This window comes from Triticum aestivum, chromosome 6B (genome assembly GCF_018294505.1).
Source record: "Triticum aestivum cultivar Chinese Spring chromosome 6B, IWGSC CS RefSeq v2.1, whole genome shotgun sequence".
Lineage (NCBI taxonomy): Eukaryota > Viridiplantae > Streptophyta > Magnoliopsida > Poales > Poaceae > Triticum > Triticum aestivum.
The window spans coordinates 558,720,595-558,730,121 of NC_057810.1; the positions used below are offsets into that span (position 1 = coordinate 558,720,595).

General features: G+C 42.5%; 1 long non-coding RNA gene across 17 annotated transcripts; it reads left to right on the plus strand.

Annotated features, from left to right (window-relative positions):
• The first annotated feature begins 460 nt into the window (after positions 1–460).
• LOC123137989 (uncharacterized) lies at positions 461–8,931 on the plus strand. 17 transcript variants are annotated; one of them, XR_006468728.1, is made up of 10 exons: positions 461–965; positions 1,051–1,158; positions 1,412–1,499; positions 1,656–2,184; positions 2,372–2,438; positions 2,543–4,791; positions 4,972–5,120; positions 6,122–6,277; positions 8,120–8,353; positions 8,620–8,931. It is a non-coding gene; the product is annotated as an uncharacterized lncRNA (long non-coding RNA). The 17 variants fall into 17 exon arrangements; XR_006468720.1 differs by having other exon boundaries at positions 6,134–6,277; positions 8,620–8,926; XR_006468718.1 differs by lacking the exons at positions 8,120–8,353; positions 8,620–8,931 and adding an exon at positions 6,626–7,321 and having other exon boundaries at positions 1,656–1,873; positions 1,990–2,184; positions 2,540–4,791; positions 6,134–6,277.
• The last annotated feature ends 596 nt before the right edge of the window (positions 8,932–9,527 follow it).

Sequence of the window (9,527 nt, forward strand, 5' to 3'; positions counted from 1 at the left end):
GAACTTTTTTTTTAGAGAATGAGTCGTCAAGAGATTAGGAAACCTCTAGCCGATTTTATTTTCTTTTCAATTTTGTAGTCAATTTCTTTTTGCCTAAGGAGATAAATCCAAGTCATGGAGATAGTTTTTAGAGAAATAATCGTGGAGACATGATTTATTGCCTTCTTTTCATTGGTAGACGTCTGCAGGTTCTTTAGCAATGAATATCCTATCTCTACTTCTAATTTCTTAGTTGGTAGGTCGCGTTTCGGGTTTTATTTTCGTCCCACCTCACCCGGTCTTTTTTGGTACTTGCTCCCACCTCCCATCCAGCATGGTTTTTTTGGTGCCTGCTCCCACCTCCCCGTTCCAAAAAAAATCCAACCAAAACAACTTTCACGTAATTCTCTCGCAAGCGACAGAATCGAACGAAAATAAACTTCCGAAGAAAAACCAGCGAAAAAAAACCATACTGCTGGGTGGCAACATGCGAACGAGCGAGCGAGCGAGCGAAGCCTCCATGTCCCTTCGCCGTTGCCCTCGCACATCAAGTCGCCGCCCTCGCCCTCTCCCTCGCAGCCGCCGCCGATCCCCTCCCCCATCTTCCTCCCTCAAAAGCTAACCCGTCTCGCGGTGCGCTACCGCCCGTCGCTACCGCCCCCGCCACCTCCCGTCGCGGGTAGGCGGGAGGAGCCCTGCCCGACCATGGAGACACTGCCGGCGGCCTCCTCCTCCCCCTCACCTTCTCTCCCTTTCCCAAGGGAGGGAAGGGAATGGAAGGGATCCGGCGGCAAGGGGGGGCAGCGCCCAGATCCGCGGCCGCACCGGCGGGCCGCCGTCCCTCGAGATCGTGCATGGAGGTCCGACCCGGCTGCAGCCATGGACTGAGACGCCCGAAACCCTAGCTACCCGTGGAGGTCCGACGCCTACCTCCAAGGAAAGGACGCGCGCCAGCTGCAGGCCATCTCCGGCGACCTCCGACCATGGTGCGCGCGCCTCCTTCCCTTGTCTTGTCGGTTTCTTCATGCCCCCTCCTTGTGATTCCTTTCCTTTCCTTTGTTTTCTGTGCAGGTTGCTCGGATCTGGACCAGCTGCTGCTCCTACTGCTTCAGGTGGACGAGGACGAGCCCTCCCTCATGGCTGCTGCGGCTGCCTACTCCCTCCTCCTAGCCTGGTGTGGTGAGCTCCACCCCCTTCCCTGCACATCTCATCTTTTGATTGCAAATGGTCTGGACATAACTTTGTGGTGTTTGCTAATGTGCACGTATCTGTCCAGTTTGAACGTGTGTGCAATCAAATTGTTGGTTATTCTATGCCTCTTTTGCCAAATATAAATATAAACAATCTACTTATCCGATTGTTTGTTGGAGCAGCCCAACTTATCTGATTGTTGGTTATTCTGTTTATGTTGTTCCTTTTGGGCCTACTTCAGAACGGTCGTTGAAGCGAAATATCGATCATGTTCATAGATCAGGGAATGAATTTGATGTGTCACGCCTGACAAAAGCCCAAGATTACAGGTACCACCTGTTCACTGTCTGTGCTACTACATTGCAATAGGGATCTGCTGCGCTACTGTTCATGTTATTCAGATCATAGTACCTTAGGTGGTTTTCGTAATTCTACTTCGCTGGCGCATTCTGAGACGTCATTATTTTGCTTCCTTATCTGTGCAGAATCTTTGTGTCGACGTGGAATGTTGGTGGCCAATGCCCATCAAGGGGGTTAATTTAGATGACTGACTCCATTCTTCACCCCCTGCTGATATCTATGTGCTCGGATATCACTTATTACGAGGACACTAAACAAGAACGCTGGGTCTAGCATTCATGCTGGCTATCACACGCCATTCCCTGTCCCTGATCCGGTTGTGGAACTAGATGCTGATTTTAAGGTATCATTGAGAAGAATGATAGCACATCACTTTCCACCACTATCATTCCGAAACCTTAGTCGGAGTTTAAGGGTTTCAGGAAATGATATGTTCTCACAACCAATATTGGCCCGTAGGTTTAGTGTGTGCGACCCTGTTAACATAGGAGTCAGGCCGAGCGATTTTGATAGAAATTTCAAGTGTATCGGATCACCAGTCGATGAGTATATTGAGGAGGATACAAGTAATGGAGCATATTTTTCACCATTCCCATATGGCTATGGTACTTAAACACCAATGGAAGGAGATGAAGAGCAGCCAAATACTTCTAGGTACTTTCTTTTGGCATGTACCATTAAATTTCATATGCTTGTTCTTTAAATATCTTAATATTTCTCTTTTAAATGTTAATATATTTAAAATTATCTGCAACTATTTGTGCTCAGCAGTCCTATCCTACCTTCTTGATGATGCTTCTGTTAAGTTCATGCAGTAAGACAAATATTGTGTTTTTACCAGGTGTCCAGGTATTGTTTGGTTGCCAGCAAACAGATGGTTGGCAGATTTCTCACAGTTTGGGTAACAGGTTAGTAGAGGAGCATATTAGTAGAGGAGCATGCAAGTTTGGAAAGTTATGTTTGTTGGCGGGATTCATTGTGCTGGTTAATTGAAGTCATAATATATCAGCAGGTATGGCATGGGATTCATTGTTCTGGTTAGATGAGATATATCATCTGGTAAATCATTGGATACATTTCAACGTATTGGATTATTTTGTTCTGAACTCTTTAGTCAGGTACCTTCCTTCTCTCAACACAACTTCAGCAACATGTTTTATATATTACAACTTCCAAGTTAATAGTAGAGATTTAATCTCAATACTTGCTTGCTTGGTGTAAGAATGTAGAAGTATGTTTTACTTTGGCTCCTAGCTGAAGACTACAGTTGGGTGTTCCAATAACTTATTTTTGGCATGGTCTTCTTTGCTACCTCTGCATGTGCGATCCTCATTATTTGTTGCTTGATTCTCTATGCAAGAATCTTGGCTCATGGTCGAACATATATGGTCACATATCTGCTCCAGGGATTTATTTTTTGTCAGAGCCGATCGACAAATGATCAGCCTGAAAGTATAATTTTCTAGCTTAATACATGTCATGCAAGTATGGTTTCCTTAATGTGACTGGTAATGTAAATTTTGTGGGTCTCTCAGTTCCTATGAGCCTAATATAGTTAATTCGAAAGCATGATTCTGATGGAAATGCAAAAGAAACAGAACCTGAATTAGTAGTTAATTGGATAGCATGATTCCGATGGAAATGCAAAAGAAACAGAACCAACAATAGTAGTCTACCTTAAAGCTCGAAGAATTCATGAGGAATTCTTGCTAGCATCTAGAATTGGATGCCCTCAGGAAGACTACTGTAAGTCAATTTTCATGACTGATTTGCTCATTTCCTCTAGCTGCACAATATGACATATTGCTTCTTAATTCAACACTTACTGCTACTTAGTAATAAGAGGACATGTGGGACTTTGTTTCTCGAATTGACACTCAATAGTAGAAGATGTTCATACCTAGAATAGTTGATCACAAACTGCCGTATCATGGCTTTCTAGCTTATATGTTACAGAGCAAGTGAGCAGCCTCTACTCCCCCCCCCTCTAATTAATCTCTATTTTGTAGCTTTGAATAGCTAAAAAAAGTTGATTCTGGTATATATTCATTGGCGCAAACATTAGAAGTTCTATGATATTTTTTCTTACCACATATATATGAAGGATTGTGCAGACAACTTGCAGCGTTGGAATCAACATCTGGGAACAATGCATGGACATTTAGATATATATTTTTAGCATTCTTCAAGATCTTGACTTAATTTCTTTTTACACTGTTAAATAATAAAAGTAACAAAATGTTGTACAATAGTAGTATCTGTTATGTAGTCAAGTTTACTGAAATCAAAAGAAAACCAAGAAAGGAGAGCCGAAGTTCAAGGCATGTTCAGCTCCATTGATTTCCTCTCTCAATGGAGTGTTAGTCCTCTGAATATTTTTATTCCTCTGATCTCAAACATTGTCTACACAAGAGTCGAAGCTTTGTCTGCCACTGCTCTTCAGTTCACACCGCCGATGTTGTGAGGACTGGCAGCTCTTCAGTTCATGCTGCCAATGTTGTGAGGACTGGAAGGACTTCAATGGGCGCGGAGGCTGCAACCTAGGGCGAGGGCGTCAGTGCGTTGAGATGGTGGGGCCACGTCAGTGGGAGGACGTGAGGCGGCGATGTCCACCCAGATCTATAGCCGCAACAGAAGAACAACTCAGAGAGGACGTGCAGCTCCTGTGTGTAGTAGATAAATCGCCGCCCAGATAAATCACCGGGACACTACCAAGTGTGTCATCAGTAGGATAAAAAATCTTGAGCGTGCCTCAGGTGCGACTCTAGCTATTGAAAATCAAAGAACCTGAATACTTCCGGAGTTTGATAAGGCTTTACGGTGAGTTCTCATAGTGGTCTATGTGCATGATGGGATGCTGGTACTGCTGTTCTACTTTTACTGCTGTTGTTATTAAGCAGATTTTGTCAAAGCAATTGCTATGTGTATTAATTTGGATAGGATCAGTTAAAGTACATCTCATTAAACGGCGTTTTTTGTCGTGTGTTTTAACTTTTTATTATTAGTAGCAGTGGTTTCTATAGCTAGCCCAATGATGATCCCCACTTTAACCGACATGATGTCAAAGCTCAAGGCTATCAGTGACCATCCATATAGCTCATCAAGTCATCTTCAGATCACTAGCCCTAATGGTGTCAAGCTCAAGGATATCTACGAGCACTCGAACCTCCTGCATGACGAAGTCACTCGATGAGGATGTGCTTACCCAGGAGAATGAACCTATTGATGCTCCCCTTGCAGCCGGAAGTATCTTGAAAGCTGGTAAAGTGGTGTGGTACTGTTTCCTCTCTTTTACCTTGATGCAAATACATCTGTGATGGTGTCCCAGCAATGCAAGTCGTCATTTAATTCACTAGCTATATAAAATGCTCAGCAAAAGATAGTTCCTATAACATTTTGTGACCAAGGAAACGTGGTGACCTTTTGGCACTTTTCATGTAGCGAAAACCTCATACATGAGCATATCCGCGATGCAAGGAGCTTTTGTGGTGACTCGGAGGAGGTAGCAGGGGGAGGAAGAGAAGGGATAGGTTCCATTACGATCTTCTGTTGACACAATGGTCGTCGGTGGCGAGAACATGAGGACCATGGTGAGTGGCTTTGTACCAGGACTGTTTCATGCATTTGATTTTGAGGTTGGATATTGATCCCTTTTCCTAGGATTCAGGATTGTCAAATGCCTAATTGATGCTTTAATTAATTCGTTGCCTTCAGTTCGTGTAGCATACTGATAACATAATTTGGCTCATTTCGTGAATGATGTGAACTTACAGAGTGCCATAGTACCAAATCATGTGTAGCAGGGTGTAGGGAGTCTCTAGTTTTTTTTATATGCTAATCACTGATTGCTACCATTAGCAAGAATTTCCTTCACCACCAAAAGCACGACACGTGATAACCATTGCGCTTTCTTTCTAGAGCTGGTTTTGGGTGTACCACTATACTATACCCTACAGAGATGTCTCGTAAATAGAACAGTTCTGTCATGATGAGCTGTATATTTGATGGCTTGGAGCTGTCTAATTTGGACTTGAAATTACAGTGTAAAATTTCCACATTGTATATTTTCTTTTGAGGAAGCAAGATTGCTTCCTTGTTGTCTTTCTGCTCTAGGCACAAGAATAGTGCAAGGTTGCATGTGTGGAATTAATGAAGGCAATAATCCTACACGGAGGTGCCCCTTAAACATCGTGTTGTAAACAAAATCGCATCAGTTTTTACAAGATACAAAAAACTATCAGTAGTGCGCACTTATTAGCTAGAAAATCCATATAACTTGAGAAGCTCCAAAGTTTTACTAGGTCGCCTGCAATCTAACAGTTTGTTGAGTATAATGACTATGCATGTTCATTTATGTCTTGTGAGACTACATTTTTGGTTGTTGGCTGGAGCTATCACTATGGCTGTTTTACTTTTCAATCAAATAAATTTGTATGGCCACCAAAAACTAATGACAGGTCAACAATTATCATTAGCAGCCCAGTTTAATGATCTTTTCTGATTAAAATTTCAATGGAAAGCTCATGACAGTTTGCATCCCCTTATCTGCATTTTACTTAACCTATTGCAACTATACTCTGACACTTACTAGCTATTTTTTCAGGTTACAATTAACAGACATGTATTGACCTATTGCGGCTATAGAGTATGCCTAAGCCAATGGCCAGACATCGGCTGTTCGGATCCACCCTTAAGCCGAGGCACAAGTCCATTGCGGTTGATTATTGTTTGGGGATTCAGTTTCATGGTGAGATATGATTTTCTGGATCTTGTTATCGCTGAACTGTGATTTTGGTTGGACTAAGTGGTTGCTTGCAGCAAGGGGATTCATATTGGTTGAAACCTTGAAGTTGAACATGAAGGGCACACATTTGATTTCCATTGGGTGTTGCCCTTGTTTAGCACATTAGTAGATGGTCTCTTACTGGATTATGGCAGTAGTAGTGTGGTATTGTTGTGAATTTTGTTTTCTTCTTTTACTAGACCAATTGTTTCAAAGAATTTTGAGATGCTACAATACTGATAGACATGTGGCTATCCCTTCATTTTATCAAGGATGACTATTGTTGATGAAAGGACATTTACATATTTATAGGTTGCAACCAGATCAATGACCGGTTAATCTAACACCCAGTTTTAAAGAGAGAACAAAGTAGGAAGGGTGTGTGATGGCGCTGGGGCCATGTGTTGGATATAACATGTTGGATAGTCTGGACAACCAAATTTCTCCCCTATATATGTGCTGGATTTGGGGGAGCTCTAACTGTTCAAACAGTTGGAATTTTCAAGAGCCCACTGAGCGCCTATTTGATGTCCGAACACGCGCGGGCGTACGAGGGAGAAATGAGCGCCGACCTTGGGGACAATCTTAATCATTTGTTTGATTCATGTATATGCATTGTAGCCCGTAGCAATGCACGGGCATTCTACTAGGTGAGTTGAGGCAGACAGCAAGGGCCGAGGTTGACAAATAAAATGCCATTGTGATGGTAAGGAAAATATCAGGTTCTAATTAGTGGAGGACTACAAAAGTTAAAGAGGTCTTGATGAGATGATTGACATGACATGAATAGTTAATTTGACATGTATCATGGGCACTTCTTCATTATTCAGTTGTCTCGCTTGAATTTGTGGACCAACTGCTGGACATAGTTCAGTTTTCACAGATAGCAAAAGCTGCAAAACTGGGTGTGCTAGATTTTGTTCAAAGTGCAACTTTTATTTGATAAAGCCGATCAGGTTTACATGTGTAGATCAATGCAGTACCAACTGTAAAAGAGTTACAACGCAAGGGGAAGAGTCTCCTTTTTTGTATTACACTGGGATTGAACCTGCATGTTGCTGGGGCAACCCTCTTTTATTTTGGTCTTTAACTCTATTTTCTGGTGTATCTTTGTTTATCGAAAATAGTTGTCTGCCCTGCCCTCGACAATTCGCAGTGTGTGCACGGCATCTTATATACACTATGGCTGGCTAATTTAGATGATTACCACCTACGACCACTATCTTGCTTATTTTTCTTGTGATGGCAGCCATAAGTAGAGGGTTCAGCAAGGCATTGAGAGAGACAAGTGGCAACTTCTCTACATTTTAAAAACTATATATAGAGGGGGGGGGGGGGGGGATAGACTTCTAGAATTTACGCCAGGTTAAGACAAGCAAATTTCAAAATATAAAAGCGTATGATTATGTGTGGACGTGATGGTGGAAGGGAACTCGAGAATTAGAAAGGTGGAGATAGTGGGTGAAGAAGTATGTCTCATTATCATCGGAATATGAATATGCTCGCATTTAGCGTCTCACCAATGAATATATATTATATGTGAGCTTATTTATCCCCTCAAAAAAATATGACCTTATTTTTATTTTAATATTGTTTATACATGTCCACTTTTGAGATCAGAGATGAAAACTAATGGCTTCCGATGATGCTTTGAAAATGCCGATTGACAAAGCTTTATGAAGGACCGGACTGAAAAATTGTCTTGTTTTAACAATCAGAAGAGATGCATACACATAACTATTCTTTATATATTTCTTGTGCATGATAATACAAAAGGTGTGTTTCTATATATATTTGTTTTTGCAGAGTATCAGAGAGATGAAGATGGATTACGATATTCAAAAAGAATTCATCGACAAGGGTGTTCAGGCTATGTTGTTGAAATGGGCCAAAAATTCACTAAGTTTTATACAACAGAAGGCCCGTGGCAACGCACGGTCATGTCACACACTGATGAATTATTGGCATGGGATAATCTCTAACTAGCGAGCACCTAGACTGTTTGCTCCATAAAGCACGTCTGCACATATATTTTGTACTGTAAGCAATTCCTTTATTCGCATTCAAAATCTAAATAGTATGGAAATCAGGAAAATTATATAGCTATTTGGGTGTATCTCTACTCCTAATGTCAGGGTTATTCTATTAACTACTGGGTTGTTGATCTACATTACGGTTTAATTCTTACACGAATTAATGTTGACTCGATTCCCTGTAGTAGGTTGAGAGGCTTCTCCTCTCATGATTTACTCTGATTAATTTGCTTGGCTCCATGCTCCTCATGATTTCTTTGAATTTTTCTGTAGGAGCTCGATCAAAAATAACCTAAGAAAAATATGTTGTTCTTCTCTACAATGGTTGCGTGTGGAATTTGAGGAGAATCTGTGCACCAGCATCCGACTCCTTGATGTTGCTCTGATCATATTGTGTAAATATATTTCTAATAAAGCAATCGTCCGATGGTGTACATGTTAGAAATAACAAGATGTAATCATCAAGTGTGAGAGATGGCAACATCATGATGGGATGGTATGTACTGTTGTGCTCATCAATAGGTTAGTCTTTCATTCTCTTGTAGCCGGTATGTTTTTCGTTATGCAAATAATTAGGAAATATCTAATTTCTATGTACGTCCAAATATATATAAGTGGTTGTTGTAAACACTGAATTTGGATTTGTTAACGGTCGCTGCATTTGGTCTATCCCGAGCCTCTGACTGTGGATCATGTTCTTTTGATATCCGCTTGCCACGATATGTTATCTCTGGTTGTGGTTATGGTTGGACTTCTGGTATGTGTTACCTCTAAATTTGCAGCAAATAGCATTTCATTAGAGATGACTTTGCAGAAAATTGCAAATCGCGCAAACCAAGCCATCGCCGCCTCGTCGCTCTCGCCGGGAGCAACAACAACCGCCGGTCTCTTCTTAGCCGACATCTCCTCCATCCGGATGCCCTGCGGCACGAGCCACTCCGCCACCGCCTGGGACTCGACCTCCGGGAAGTTTAGGTCCGTCTTCGGCCGTTCGGCACGCCACACCGCCACGCCGTAGGCACGCGCGGCCTCATTGGCGGTGGGGTACGTGCCGAGCCACCGACGATGCCCGGCGTCGGAGAACTCCAGTCCGAAGTTCCCGGAGGGCTTCGCCCTCATGCCGAAGAAACCGGACTTGCCCTTCGGCGTCTTCTTCGGCGCCATCGGGGAGCGGGCGGCGG